Here is a 13755-nt window from a genome sequence, read left to right as displayed (position 1 = left end):
TAAGACGAAGATTACGGCGCAGGTAGCATAGAACACGATTGGCGTCATTGCTAATGTTGCAAATGTGCGAAGACCAACCGAGGTTGCTGAACAAGTTAACACCTAAGTACTTATAAGAAGTGACGGCACATACTTCAGAAACGGCGATAACGTATTTAGCTGAAATAAATTATTCGCGACGGTGGAAAGTAAGTAGCGACGTTTTCTTGACGTTGAGAGACATTAGCCCATTATTACACCAGGTTTCAATTATGTTAAGGTCAGACTGGAGAGAACGAAAATCAGCGTCGTTAATAATAGGACGATAGATTACGCAATCATCAGCGAACAAACGAACTCTCGAAGAACAACCTCTCGGTAAGTCGTTAATGTATATGAAGAAGAGTAGTGGTGCTAGGACAGTGCCTTGCGGCACGCCGGAGATAACGGGTGATAGATTAGACGAGCATTGGTTAGCGAACACGAACTGTTGACGGTTAGTCAGAAAGTTGCGTATCCATTGGAGATATATATAGCTATCCTAAAGCTATCGCGTCTAAATCTTGGCCCTTTTGTTCTCCAATGGAAGACGTGGGTTCGTTCCCCACCTGCGGACAGTTGTTTTTTCATCCATTTTCATTTCCATGAATTTATCATTTCTTTAATTTAATTAGTAAGTACAAGTGATTTCTCCTATGTTGTCCTTGGTGTCATTGTTTGTTGGCTTTTTATGATATGATATTAAAAATCGGGCCCCTCGGTTCCCTTTCTTCTCGTTCATATACAGGGTGTTTCAGCGAACACTTTCAAAATTTATTTAGGGTTGCCTGTGGCAGATAGCCCAATTCTAGTTAATGAGCTGGTCTACTCGAAGAGGCGGACATTACTTGCACAAAAAATTGAAATGCATAATGGACTAATTAAGAGAAATTCACTAATTAAGTTTTTAACTAATTACCTGATGGCCCATATTGCAATTTACAAATTGTAGCCATGGAGTTCGCAAGGCGGATCCACTTAGAATTAATTCTCAGGATGACACCTGTTTCGAGATATTAATTCCCGAACTTTGCGGAGAAATGCATTGGCGTTCCAGTTAATTTTGTGCTTCAATGCAAAAAGCGACGTTTTGTTAAGAACCTAACTGGAACGCCAATGCATTTCTCCGCAAAGTTCGGGAATTAATATCTCGAAACTGGTGTCATTCCGAGAATTCATTTAAGTGGATCCGCCTTGCGAACTTCACGGCTACAATTTGTAAATTGCAATATGGGCCATCAGGTAATTGGTTAAAAACTTAATTAGTGAATGTCTGTTAATTGTGCGATTATGCATTTCAATTTCTTGTGCAAGTAATGTCCGCCTCTTCGAGTAGACCAGCTCATTAACTAGAATTGGGCTATCTGCCGCAGGCAACCTTTGAGAATTTTTGAAAGTGTTCGCTGAAACACCCTGTATATATATATACAACGTAAGCAAGTAGACATGTCTTTTTGTAAGTGTGCTCCTTCCTTTTGAACTACGCGCACACCGGACTTACAGAACATTCTGTTTGAAATTATATCAGCACAACGCCACTTTTACAATGCCAGCATAATGCTACTTTTAGCGGTATTGTGCTGCCATGCTACAAACAACTTTTTTAGCACAAGTACAGTATAACTCGTGGTACATAAACACATCTAAAAAATATACAGCTGCCAGTGGGACAAAAAAAACAACATGCTGAGAAAAAAAAAAAAAAGTTGACCTGTGGATGTATGATGGTGTTTGTTTTTTGCAGATGCTTGCAATTTCGAAGGACCGACATGTCTTGCCTGGGAGAATTCATATGAGCGTAAGTGGTCCATATATAAATTAGGGCTTCCTGTATTTTATTTTCTGTGGCTGACGTAGCTTGTTAAAGTATAATTGGTGGGACGTACGTGACACACATACCACAACGTTCAAAAGCGAAGACACAGCGCTCCGCGGCTATTCTTTAGCGCAACGGAGTGCGATATCTACTACTTCTGCTCTTTAGAGTAGGTGAGCTTTGATATAATAGACATGCATTGCAGTTGTGAGAATCGAAGTTGTACAATTAGGGCTCGCTTTAACTATGCCAAATTTTAGACGTGTTTATTAGGTTATTATGATTGAAGAAAGAAGCAAGTGACAGGCTTAGGCCTTTGTCGAGTACCGACACCTCGAGCACGAAGTCTATCAGACAGCCACGAACTTTCGTACCATGACTCATTTGTCTGGCGCCCTCCTGTGGGGCATTTTCCATGTCTGCATCGAAAGCACAGCGAAAGTTTTAATTCGTTCATGAGAAAATGTACAATTGCTTTTAAAACGTCTTCTTTCGCTCGTTTCTTTTTTTATTGTGTATATCAACAGCTCCAGAAGAAGAAAACAAAAGCTAGTATAAAAGTAAAGTGACCTTGTTAGTAGGCGGCTCATCGCTACGAACTGTACTGACGAAGTGAGTATAGAGGGGAGTCGGATAGGATGGCAATATTCACACTGTTTATATTATATACACACACACATAGATAGATAGATAGATAGATAGATAGATAGATAGATAGATAGATAGATAGATAGATAGATAGATAGATAGATAGATAGATAGATAGATAGTCACTGCAACCTTTGTAGGTTTGTTAAACATGCCGGGATTTATGCCTTGTCCACAAGGCTTCTCGTTCGCGACAACAAAGCTATATGCCACTGGCAGGCGCCTTCAGTGCTCTTTTGTTTTCTTTTTTTAGGGGCGAAGCTCCTTAGGGTGTGGGTCTGTCCTTCCTCTGTAGTAGTAGTCGTCGTCGTCGTAGTAGGTAGCCACGTCTACTTTTATGAAAAAAAAAATTCCGAAAGTTGTGTCCGTAGCGCGGAATCGAACCAGGGACCCCTCGCTTCCGAACGCGCGGCGCTAACAACTACGCCACTAAGCGCACATGGACACACGCACCACGATGACAATAAATACCCAACATTAGCGAAAGACTGCGCGTTTCTAAAGCGTTTGTGCTAGCGCGTTACGGCCCGCGTAAGAAGCTGGTGTAAGACGCTGTGGCCTCTCCGCCTTACCCCCGTATTCATAAACGCTCCTCGACTTGAACTTGACTTGCCACCGCCTTGGGCAGCGCGTTCGAAACGCGTTGAAGGCGGTGGCAAGTCAAGTTCAAGTCGAGGAGCGTTTATGAATACTTCTTCTTCTTTCTGGGGTTTTACGTGCCAAAACCAGTTCTGATTATGAGGCACGCCGTAGTGGAGGGCTCCGGGTTAATTTTGACCGCCTGGGGTTCTTTAACGTGCGCTACAACGCAAGCACACGGGCGTTTTTGCATTTCGCCTCCATCGAAATGCGGCCGCCGCGGCCGGGATTCGATCCCGCGACCTCGTGCTCAGCAGCGCAACGCCTTAGCTGACTGAGCCACCCCGGCGGGTGTTTATGAATACGGGGGTTATACTCTCTCAGCAGTCATGTGATGGCGTCGGCAAACGCGGTGCACGTTCCGGCACGTGTAAACGGCTGCGTAAGACGCTGTGGCCTCTCCCCCTTACTAGAGAGTACTGCACGTTTCTAACGCGTTTGTACTAGCGTCCCCTTAAGCGGGAGATGGTGCAATTATAATGAAGGGCGCTGTTATAAAATAGGAATGACGTCACATATGGCGCGTGTCAGTGGTGGAAGTCAATCGTTCGATTTAGTGCGGCGAGACTGGGCGAATTACACGGAAGATTCACGGTTTACCGATGATTCCCTCCGGAGCTTCGCCCACTCATCATCATTCACCCCGTGGATATGCGGTGTTTTTTTTTTATTATTGATATGATATAAGGAGATGTTTTTTTTTGTAATTATTGGGTGGCGCCGTTTTTAAGCATCGTTCATTTGTACTAATGACCTGGTAAGTCTCGACCTCTTTCTCTGTCTCTCTCTCTGTCATTGCAATACCCTCGATGTGGTTTCATTACAATGTGCAAAGTTATATGGTCAGCCACATTTGAAGCCGTGAATAAATGTTATACATCCAACCAAGCCACATACGTTCTGGCGGCATGCAGCATTCGCTACTGGCTGGTGGCAGCATCAGCGGGCTGGCCTCTCTGTGTTTCCCTCGGACCATACGACAGGAACGCCTGAAGGTGAGTATGAGTGCGCCTTCCAACTATATTCTCTTGCCAAAGGGCCAAGTCGCGCACAACGGGTACTTGAGTATCACTGAAGATGATGTTTTATCATTAAAGGTAGTAGTTGGGCTGTAATTACGCAGATGCGACACAACTTCATCTGAGAGCATCGTATTTTCTAGATCACAGTCTCAGGCTTAAAAATATAATTTCTGTGATGTGAATCTCTCGAAAAATGTGAGTGCACCTAAGGGCGCACAAACAACTGCAGCGTGTAGGGGATATTTCATATTACAGGGCACTGTACTACCTGGGGCCAAAGTCACGCAATATGTCCACTTGTTAGCTTAGTTTTTGAAGCCATGCGGTGTCTCGCATTAGAAGGGTGCCATTTTGCACTAGCTTTCATCCTTTTTTTATATTTTTCGTCAGCCAACTAGAAGTATCTTGCTGCCACTTAACACTATTTTAATTTAAATAACATTCCCACTTGTACCTTGCCTCAGGATACTGAGCAACAACATATGCATATAAATATAAAAGTAAGGATAGCAAGCAAGAGTGTGGTATTTTTTCCTCTCCCTCTCTCTCGACCACCAAGGCTCTGGAGGTAAACTAATTTTGGCATGTGGCACCCTATGTCGGTGAACAGCGATGCGGTAATGGGATGATATTCCATTACCACAATGCCGTTTAGCGATCGAGCTTGCTATCGAGCAAGCTGTGGATGGAGATGAACAATCCTCTCGTTTGTAAGAACTGTCATTGGCCGTCCCCTTTCGCTACTAGTGTTCTTACAATTACATTTGGCTGAGGGCTACTCTTACAAATCGTTCTAGCATACGAACTGTGTTGTGAACACGTTCGCAGGTTACACAGAATTGCCAACAGTAAGAATAAGTAGCGTTTAGGGCTATACTGCATTCAACGATCCGGAGGAAGCATAATTATGTCTATGTAGACGAAGTCACAGATCATGTCATAGGCACCGACTACGGGGATACGCCGGGGCCCGAGCCCCCTCCGAAGTTTTCCGAGAGAGGCAGAGCCCCCCATTCCCCCCCCCCCCCCACCAGCGATGCCGAAGCCTACTCTCCACCCCCCTCAAGTTCAATTACCAGAGTTCTGTTACCCACATCATTTGAGGTTTCTTTTGAGTTGCCTTTACCTTTTCACTTAAATTTTTTTATTGTGGCTAAAAGCTTACTACATACCGTATAAATCCATATACTGGCCGCACGAGTGTAAGGGCTGCACCCCCAACTTGACAGCCAATAATAAAAAAAAGAAAAAAAAAAGAAAAACGAGAAGCAACTGCGTGTGGTGCGCTGATTCCGATCGCGCTCAACACCGAATTTTCGCGCGCAGCGTAATTTCGAGCGTCGCTACTAGATGGCGAGAGGGGGCGATCGCGGAGGTTTACAGCGGATTTCATACTCGTAGTTGGAAAAATTAGATCAAATGTCCCGGTCCCATCTAAGGCTCGTGAAAATCGCGACAAAAAAGTGCGGCCCTCACACATGTCTTTGCGTTAGTTAAAGCAGCGCCATATATAAATTGTAGTAAACATTCATTTACTAATTAAAATAACAAGCATATAGTGTAATGCACGGACCATGTAAACCTGTAAATATCTCACTGGATGACCACGAGCGCTCATCGTCACAATGCTTGCATTATGAAGAGCGCTGGCAGCGGGGGGCGAACGGTTCGTATAGCCGCGCGATTCACCGCGACTCCGAAAATTATATTCATCATCATCATCGTCTGCCTATTTTTATGTCCACTACAGGACGGCCTCTGTCAGCGATCTCCAATCATCCCCTGTCTCTTAGGCTGTGTTCCAATACTCGCCTAAGACGGCAAAGTAGACAGCTAAGTGGACAGCGGCCATCTTAAGTCTCGTTCCAATTCTCACGAAGGCGTCAAAGTAGACAGCTTCGCGATGACAGCATCGAAGTCAGAAACGATGCAGCCTACTTTCCTGTCCAAACAAGATGGCAGGCTGAGCAGGATGCTTGGAAAGCTGACACGAAGGTCGTCTGCGCACAAGAAAACGTAGACGTACTTTCCTACGCCCTTAATCTAAGTCACATCGTGTTTTTTTATAGGTTCGCAGGCACAAGGTCTTAAAATACAGAAATAATGCGTGCTTTTCTCAGCTTTTCTTTTTTGTCACCGCGAGCTGGCGTCTCGTCCGCAGACGCGTCTTTCATACGTCATCCAGACGGTTCGAAACGCGTTCCATTAGATGGCCTCGAAGCTGTCTTGGCTGTCTCCTTAGCTGTCTACGTAGACAGACTCCGATGCTGGCCAGAATTGGAACACATCCTTAGACTACGTGTTCTGCAATACTAGGGACGTGGAAAGACAGCCCGGGAAGGAAGACAGCGCGCATGAAGTTAGCAGCCATCTCTGCTCGCCCTATTATTGTACTCACCAATGATTACCAACAATAAGAAACGGCACGCGGGCCGCGTAAGCGTCAGCCGCGCACAGTCATTCGCAGAAGACGCGCGCTCTCCTTCCCAAACGCGCGTTTGATCACGCGACCTCCAACTAATCGGAATATTGAGCGCGTGGGAAGATAATGCCCATTAAGCCGCTATCTTGTTCGGTTCACTGCTTACGTGCTTTTTCTCGCACCCACAGTGTATGGGTCGCTCATTCATATGGCCTTTGAACTTTATACGGAACATTACGGCGATGATGACAGCGATAATTTCCTGGAGTACCGATATAATGGCGAGAGGAATCAGGCTGTGAAATGAACTGTCTCCTACTATGAGGTGTTGTAAATACTGATATAAGGACGTCACTTCAGTGAACAATTCTTCGAGGTCACTCGAAGTTTCTTCAAGTGCAGCTGTTATTAAATGTTCTATACAAATTATCGCGGTACAACGCGAACAGAAGACAGGGAGACGTTCTTCAAGAACAGCAGGACAAGCTGTTCAAACAAAACAGATCAGAGACACGTCTTCTTCGTCCTCGAAGAATCCCACTGACCCACTAGACGGAGTCAGTTAATGCCCCCATCGTCGTTGTCGTCTGCCTAGAGCACACGCGTCATTTGTCCCTCCCTAAAAGAGCATCACCCCCATGCTAGACCAGAAATGTCCCTTGTCGAAGTGAGGGTATCTCGCATAGTCATTCGCTTACATGCAGCTTCATGCGTGCAACATGCAGAAGTTCATGACGGTGCGGGTGGCGCCGCGTAAAGTTGGGACTATCGGGGACGACCTCGCATGTGACATCACTGAGTCGCCGCAATACTCGATATGGGCCGAAGTATCGCCTTAACAGCTTCTCGGAGAGGCCTCGTTTCCGTATGTGTGTCCAAACCCACACTCTGTCGCCGACTTCATATGTTACAGTTCTACGGTGAACATCATAGCGGCCTGCGTCGCAGTGTTGCTGCTGGCAGATCCGCAAGCGCACGAGCTGCCAAGCCGCTCTTCGGCGCGTTGCGAAAACACTTCGGCGTCCGTGTCAGTGCAGTCAAATTCATGTGGAAGCATTGCATCCAACATCGTTCGTACATACCGGCCGTGAACGAGGCTGAACGGAGTCATGCGCGTCGTCTGTTGTATCGCCGTGTCGTACGCAAACGTGATATAAGGGAGGATGACATCCCAATTTTTATGTTCGACATCCACGTACATTAAAAGCATGTCTTCAATTGTTTTGTTGAGGCGCTCTGTCAATCCGTTGGTTTCTGGATGGTAGACGGTTGACTTCTGATGAGCCGTTCCATTTAGCAGCAAGACATGACCTAAAGGTGCAGCCATGAATGCGGTCCCTCGGTCGGTTATTACGACGAGCGGTGCGCCGTGTCGCATTACAACATTCTCAATGAAAAAGTGCGCCACCTCAGCTGCTGTGCCTCTCCGGATGGCCTTTGTTTCAGCGTAACGTGTCAGATAGTCGGTTGCGACGAGAACAAAGCGATTCCCTCCAGTACAAGTAGGAAGTGGGCGCAAAATATCCATTCTGATTTGATCAAATGGTGTTCGAGGAACCTCGACAGGTTGTAGGAGGCCGGCTGGTTTTGTCGGAGGCGACTTGCGCCTCTGGCGGTAAAGACAAGTGCGAACGTGATGTTTCACGGCGGTGGCAAGTCTCCGCCAGTAGTAGCTTTGCCGCACTCTGCCCAATGTTCGCGTGTAGCCCTAAGTGACCAGAAGTCACCTTGTTGTGACAGGCTTGAAGTACTTCCGTACGAAGAGCTGTAGGAATGACGAGGAGATAGGGGGACCCGGTCGAAGAAAAGTTTCTTGTGTGAAGGACTTTGGCTCGTAACCAAACGAGGACAATCCTCTTGCGAAAACTCTAGGTACTTTCGCAGATCTTCCCTCTAAGTAATTGATTAGTACAAGCAACTCAGGGTCGTTCCGTTGGTGTTGAGCGATGGCGGATGTGCCCAGAACACAAAGAAATGCTGTTTCTTCTTCTTTGAGGGGAGAAGCCGACTCTATCGGTGATCGAGACAGGCAGTCAGCATCCGTATGTCGCTTCCCCGACTTGTACATGACTGTCATGTCAAACTCTTGCAGCCTTCGGCTCCAACGCGCCAATCGTCCAGAAGGATCTTTAAGGTTCGTCAACCAACACAGTGAATGGTGGTCGCTGAGAACTTTGAAAGGGCGGCTATACAAATATGAGCGAAATTTCATAACCGCCCATACCACGGCGAGGTATTCTTTCTCAGTTGTGGAATAATTTGCTTCTGTGCGTGAGAGCGTTCTGCTTGCGTAGGCAATCACTCTTTCCGTGTCCTCCTGCCGCTGCACAAGAACAGCTCCCAAGCAAACATTGCTAGCATCAGTGTGGAGCAATGTAGGAGTGGTCTCATCAAAGTGGGCAAGCACTGGAGGTGTCTGGAGACGTTGCCGCAAGACGTTAAATGCGTCTTTCTCTTCGTCGCCCCATACAAAAGCAGCGTCATCTCTCGTGAGGCGAGTTAACGGCGACGCAATGCGAGCAAAGTCTGCAATAAACCGCCGGTAATAGGTGCAGAGGCCGAGGAAGCGCCTGACAGCCTTTTTATCGGATGGTATGGGAAACTGCGACGGCGGCAATTTTTTCAGGATCCGGGTGGTCACCGGCATGGCTGACGACGTGACCAAGAAACTGTAGTTCCGCAAAGCCGAAGTGGCACTTCTCCGGCTTCAGGGTGAGGCCGGCGGATCGTATGGACTGCAGAACCGTTTCAAGCCGTTCGATGTATTCTTTGAACGTTGCGGAGGACACGATGACGTCGTCAAGGTACAGGTACACTAAGCAGATTTTCCACTTCAGACCCGAAAGTAGTATCCATGAGGCGTTGGAACGTAGCAGGGGCAGGGCAGAAGCCAAAAGGCAAAACCTGAAATTCGTATAGGCCGTCTGGCGTCACAAAAGCAGTTTTTTCACGATCTCTTGGTTCTACCTCGGTTTGCCAATATCCGCTTTTTAAGTCCATTGAAGAGAAGTAACGTGCGTGTCGAAGCCTGTCGAGGGAATCGTCGATACGGGGAAGCGGGTACACGTCTTTCTTCGTCACCTGATTTAGTTTTGGTAGTCCACACAGAAACGCAAGCTGCCGTCTTTTTTCTTGACTGGAACTACAGGGGATGCCCAGGGATTCGTTGATGGTTGGATCACGTCGTCTTTAAGAATTTTTGTCACCTGTTGTTGTATGGCTTCACGTTCTCTGGGAGTCACCACGATAAGGATTTTGGTGAATTGGTCTTGCCGTATCCTCTATAATTATTCAGTGCTTTGTTAGGGGCGTCCAACCGACTCTTGACGTCGACGCAAAGCAGTCGTTGAACTTAGCCAATAGCATAAGAAGCCGTTCTCGTTAGTGCCACGGCAAAACAGTGCTGACGTGAAGTACAGGAGCTGGGTCGTGTGTAGGCGCTTCTTCGAGTAGTGAACAGCAGCCGCGAACATCCGCAACACCGTCAAAATAACCCACAGCAGTGTCTTTTCTAAGGTGTCGTCGCTCTGTGCTAAAATTTGTTAGCAATAGATTCGTGCGCCCGTTGGTGACATTTACACTTCCTCGTGCGACCGAGACACCGTGAGTAAACAAAAAAATGGTTATTTGGCCGGTAACTCCTTCGAAATGAAACGGTATGTCACATGGCACCGAAACAAGGATACATGACCGAGGTGGGATTACGACGTCGTCTTCTGTTAGACGAAGGAGTTGTGTTGCGGTGATAAGCAATGGACTAAACCAGGGCTCTTAAAAAACGTCACCATGCGGTCTGGGATGTTAATTACGGTGCCATATTCCCTTGGGAAATCCATTCCAATAATCAAATATTTACAGCACGCAGGAATAACGATGAAAGCGGCCACGAAAGAAGAATCTTCAATGTTATTTCTAGCAGTACATCTTCCAGTAGGCATCAGTAATTGTCCACCTGCAGTCCTTATGTGAGGTCCCGTCCATGGCGCCTTTACTTTCTTCAGGCGGAGCGCGAGTTCCTGACTTATTATAGAGAAGTCGGCACCAGTGTCGACTAACGCTGTCACTATCGGGAGAGATGGGGGATTTTTATTGTCTTGCGGCAGGCCTGCAACCTTACCCCCAGAGGTCGCCGCCTTCAGTTTCTCCGGCGGGGGCTGGACGACCTTCGTCCTTGAAGGTCAGCAAAAGTGCGTCCAGCAGGCATCTGGCGTGGAGGGGTTCGAGAGCGCGACCGATGGCCGAAATCGGTCTGATCATTGGGCACGGATTCGTCATTCGGGTACGCTATAGGAGGTCCCTGAAAAGCAGCGTCGTCGCGGCGTAGCATGGAGTCGTCATTTGCACGTCGACCATCAGACCACGGACGAAGAAGTCGAAATGATGTGTCGCGATGCCAGCAATGGTGCGAAATATGGCCGGCACCTCCGCAGTTAAAACAGAAATTTATCGACGGTGCGCCACGAGTCGGATCTTCGAAAATGTGGCTGTCTCGTAGGGTCATTTTGCGGCGTAGACCAAGGCGCGGCGAATGACAGCTGGCGGTATGACTGCATCGGCATCATGGGTGCGCGCCTCAAAGCCTACTCTTGCGGCGGCGACCAAGGAGCGGCTGTCGGAGGCTGGTGGTACAGCAGTGTGGTTGTAACGGGTGGGGGACATCGGACAGCGGCGGCGTAACTCATGGGACGCTGGTGGTCTTGAAGATCGGCAGCCGCGAACGCCTGCCTGATTTCGTCGCGTACCACTTCGGCGATTGACGCGACGGGTCTATCCAGTGTCGGTGTCAGAATCCTGTGAATTTCTTCTTTGACGAGCGCTCTTATCATTTCACGCAAGGGGCTCTGATATACTCTGGAGGCAATGCGGCGGCATTGATTGCGGTGCGGGTAGACAGTCGATCGTACTGCCTGCATCGTTGATGATGGGCCCGCTCAATAGCCGTAGCCTCTTTGATAAAATCAGTGATGGTGACTGGTGGATTTCGCACAAGCCCCGCGAACAACTGCTCTTTTACACCTCGCATGAGGTAGCGCAACTTCCTATCTTCGGTCATGTTCGGGTCGGCTCTACCAAAGAGACGAGCCATGTCTTCGGCGAACATTGTGACCGACTCATTGGGTTGTTACACCCGTTGTTCCATCAACTGCTGGGCGTGGTCGCGTCGGCCGGCACTTGCAAAAGCATCTGTGATTTTCTGCCGAAACTCACTCCATGTCGTTAGGCCAGCTTCGCGGTTCTCGTACCAAGTACGGTCACTGTCGTCAAGGGCGAAATAGACGTGGGAGAGCTTTTGCTGTTCAGTCCACTGGTTAGTCTGTGCGACGCGCTCATACTTGTCAAGCCACTCTTCAATGTCTTCGAAGGCTGCACCGCGACAGCGATCGGTAACCAGCGGATGAAGAACGGTTACCTGTTGCGGACGGGGAGACTGGCTGCTTTGGGGTGCTTGCGGTGGGCTGGTTTCAGGCATTGCCAGATGTGTGGAGCTCCTAGTAAGAGGTGGTTGAAGAGGGGAGAACTACGGTGCAAGGCCTAGCAGCCGACGACTGAAGCGATGCATGGGTGTCGTAACTGGTGACAATGCGTCCGAGCTAGATGAACGACTTCCAGAAGGAGTCCGGAGCATCAGGCGCGGTCAATAGCCAGCACTTCCACCAGTGTCGCGGTACAACGCGAATAGAAGACAGGGAGACGTTCTTCAAGAACAGCAGGACAACCTTGCTTGCTTGCTTGATTTGGTTTGGTTTGGTGCCTATAGATATAGCACAATCCACTACGGGGATGGCATGAATCGGGCGGCAGTGGGAAGAAAATTGAAGGATACCTAATGGGATTTTCTTACTTAAGAATGAGATAATAAAATGAATTATAATCATAATATTATTTTCATGCTATAGCATCTTAAAATTTGAAGCAAATATTTTTGTTGTCTTGTGAAAAAAATTAGCATGGCAGTCTCCTTGTTTCCATTACAAAATTAAATATGGCATCACATACGTTCCTATTACAGTGTCCTAGTACCGATGCGCCCAGAGATAGAATGGTAGGTAACGTAATGGTCAATCCAAGTTGGCGAAGGGGACCTTCTAGAAGTCGTTTTCTATGCATGGTGAACCTACGACATGCACTCTATAAAGAAATGATCCATAGTTTCGGGTTCATTGCAATAAAGCATTGAGGGGAAGGCGCCAAACCAGACCTATGGGTATAGAAATTAAGCCTTGGTATTCGGCAACACATTCTAGTAAACGACACTTCAAGTTTTCTTGTTGAACACCATCTGCTGTGCCAAGGAAACCTAAGGTGCTGAAAATCGGTGTTATTGAGTACACATGATTTGGCCTGTTCATCTTGGACAGAAATTTTTTAAATCTCGCAGACGTGACGTATGCCGAAGGTCTTAGGATCCACAGTACCGGGCCGTTAAGAGATGCCGCTGCTAGTGCGTCTGCAGATTCGTTTAAAGTGAGCCCACGTGCCCTGGCACCCATACCAGATGGATAAGGCGTAAATGTTGGGGGATGGATGAATGAAATTCTCGGAGAAGGATAGATGAATCGGGCACTGATAAAGCGGAGCAAACAGACAAGGAGTCGGTTAAGATTACGGCTGAAGTAATAGATGTGGGAAGTTTTCGTAGAGCTAGGATGATCGCTAATAACTCCGCCTGAAATATTGGCGTAAAGACGGGTAGTCGAAGGGAGAAAGACCAATTTAATGATGCCGAAAAAATACCCACTCCTGCCTTCTCTTCACTGACAGAAGCATCTGTGGCTATTACTGCATTTATTTGGAGGTTCTCGAGGTGGTCATCTAGCAAACTTTTTAGGTTCGAATAGGCAGGAGTTTAGCGTTATTAGGAAATATATCATCGAATTCAACGCTTACTGTCGCAGTAGGGAAGTTTGAAAATCCACATCACGGATTGATATTTCTAATGGCTCTAATAGTTTCTGCACAAAAACTACCTGGGGACAATGCAGTCTGGACCATTGATTCTGAAAGAATGCAGTCGGTTCTCTAATAAACATATAAAAGGAGGCGTCTCTGGGGAGAAGCATATATGTTCAGTAACGTTTGGACTGTCAGTATACGAAAACGAGTTTGAAGGAAGGCAGGTGAGTTTCCTGATAAAGAATATTATTCGCTACATATTTGGAAGGCGAGATCTAGACGTTGTGATTCGCGTC

General features: G+C 47.3%; 1 protein-coding gene across 1 annotated transcript in view; it reads left to right on the top strand.

Moving 5' to 3' along the window:
* LOC119434430 (MAM and LDL-receptor class A domain-containing protein 1-like) overlaps nucleotides 1-13755 on the top strand; it is a 51004-nt gene that overhangs the window by 1067 nt on the left and 36182 nt on the right. Inside the window, exons 2-3 of the mRNA XM_049671929.1 lie at nucleotides 1763-1816; nucleotides 4036-4116. The gene's annotated coding sequence lies outside the window, so the exon portion shown is untranslated. The remainder of the gene's footprint in view (nucleotides 1-1762; nucleotides 1817-4035; nucleotides 4117-13755) is intronic.

This window comes from Dermacentor silvarum, chromosome 1 (assembly GCF_013339745.2).
Source record: "Dermacentor silvarum isolate Dsil-2018 chromosome 1, BIME_Dsil_1.4, whole genome shotgun sequence".
In the NCBI taxonomy this organism is placed as follows: domain Eukaryota; kingdom Metazoa; phylum Arthropoda; class Arachnida; order Ixodida; family Ixodidae; genus Dermacentor; species Dermacentor silvarum.
The sequence above is the reverse complement of the archived record's forward strand: the minus strand, read 5'-3'. Positions and strand labels throughout refer to the sequence as shown.